We start from the raw sequence: 2,297 nt of genomic DNA, 5'->3' as shown, positions 1-2,297 counted from the left end.
TCAGTGCATGCTGAGTTTATTCATTTTGAGTGTGAGAGAGCAAGAATGAGAGCAAAGGGAAGGCAAAGAGAGAGAGGGAGAGAGAGAGACTCCCAAGCAGGCTCAGCACTGTCAGTGAGGAGCCTGACACAGGGCGGGAACTCAGGAACTGTGAGATCAAGAGTCAGGGGCTTAACCGACTGAGCCACCCAGGCACCCTCGGTGCAGGCTCTTACTGGAGGTGAGGGGCACAGCATTCTGGCCTGTGCTTCAGTTGCCCATTTGAGAAACAGGGGCTCTGCCCCGACCCATTTCCTGACAGAATAGCCCGGCTGCATCCCAGTGGGACGCACCCCTCTCCTCCAGGAAGGTCACAGGAAGCAATCGAGGATCTGACATCATGTTTGAGCCCAGCCCTGTCTGGTGCCACCGGATGTCCCAGGAGCTTCTGCAGGGGAGGAGGGAGCGGGCAGGAGATGGGGCTGTAGGACAAGAGGTTGGACCTGACTTTCTATCCCTTCTTGGGACAAGGCTGTCCTCCATTCTTTTTTAAAAAATGTTTATTTTTGAGAGAGAGAGAGCGCGCTTGAAGGGCAGGGAGAGAGGGACAGAGGATCCGAAGCAGTCTCTGTGCTGACAGAAGAGAGCGCAATGTGGGGCTGGAACTCACGAACTGTGAGATCGTGACCTGAGCCGAAGTTGGATGCATAACCCACTGAACCACCCGGGCACCCCAAAGCTGTCCTTCATTCTAGCTGGGGTCCTGAGATGGGGGGCAGCCCAGGCTATCAAACTAGGCTGCCCATGCCTCTTTTCCCAGAACTATCCTTTACATGTGCTACAGATTCGCAGGGAAAAAAAAAAATCTACCCAGTGGATACCAGCCCTCAAAGCCACCTGAAGCCCAGTAGGCATGAGGAGGCAGGTTTGGGACTGAAACCAGCATGGAGTGGGGACTCCCAGGGGCGGGAAGCTGACTTCAGCTGGGTGGGTGGAGTTGGGGGCCCTACAAGGACAGCAGGCCACCTGAGACACTCTGAGCCAGGCCCCGGACAGACAGACAGACAGACGTAGGAGCCTCTGGGACATTGTGGCCTCAGGGAGCATCGCTAAACTGAGCTGGTGGGACAGGCTGAAGGACCAGTCACTTCCTCCTTCCTGACCACACCTTTCTGATGAGATCACCTCCTACTTCACTGCTTGGTCCTTCCGCTGCTGCAGGAGCAAATGAGGTGATGCAGAGACTGAAAAGCATAAAGGTGGTATTATTATTAGCAGGAGTCATATTTGACTTGCTAATTAGCTTCCTAAAAATAGCCACATTTATATAGCGCGGGGAGAACCCTAAGCTGGAGCTGGCGCCCTGGATTCTTGGTATAGCTTTGTGGCGGCCTTGCTGTGTGACCTTGGGCTAGGCCCTGGCTGTCTCTGGGCATCTGGTTCTAGTTCGGGCTCCTCCAGTTGGGGGGCTGGGTTCCGGAGGACTGGCTTCCTCCGAGTCACTAGGTCATGGCAATTAGTGTCACGGGGGCTATCCTTGGTGCCCTTTGGGGAACTTGCAAGGGTCTTCAGTCTGGCCTTGGTCTTGGGGTCTGGGGGCGCTGCCCAGTCTCTAGCACAGAGCCCAACCAGTAGGAGGCTCCACCGACTGCAGATGACAAGCGTTACAGGGAGGAGCTGGGGCCCGGTAGGGTGGGAGGTGAGGGGCTGCAGACCCACCACAGGACATCCATCTATTCAGCGCCTGTTTACCGAGGGCCTGGCCCCGTGCCACATGCTGTGGAGATGACAGAGGGCAAACTAGACACGGTTTTGACCTAGTGGTAAACCTCATAAGATACACGCAGCTCCCACAAGGGCTAGAGAGGGGTGTGTGGTGCCAGGGGCACACGTCATGGGGGATTTGACTTAGTTGGGGGGGGCAGGGAAAGCTTCTAGGAGATGACTTAGCTTGAACCTGAAGAGTAGGTACCAATTAGGCAAAAATGAGTGGGAGGGGGATTCCAGGCAGAGGGAACAGACGGGGCGTCGGTGGGAGGGGCTGAGGAAGAGCCCGGTGGCTGGGGAGGGGATGGGGGCCTCAGGAGGCCCACCTTTGCCATTTGAGGGATGAAAAAGCCCCCGAAGGGAGCGGAGAGTCATGAGCGGAATGGTTGGAAGAAGCTCTTACCGTGGTCCAGGACAGAGGTGGTGGTGGCTGACCCGGGGTGCTCGTGGCAGTGGAAGGGGGTGGGGTATTCTGACTGTGGAATCGAGAGCCCCAGACTCTGACGATAGCATGAGGCAGCAGGGCAGGAGAGTCACAGTGATTCATGGCA

Source organism: Panthera uncia (genome assembly GCF_023721935.1).
Source record: "Panthera uncia isolate 11264 chromosome B3 unlocalized genomic scaffold, Puncia_PCG_1.0 HiC_scaffold_1, whole genome shotgun sequence".
NCBI lineage: Eukaryota > Metazoa > Chordata > Mammalia > Carnivora > Felidae > Panthera > Panthera uncia.
Note: the sequence above shows the minus strand (reverse complement) of the source record.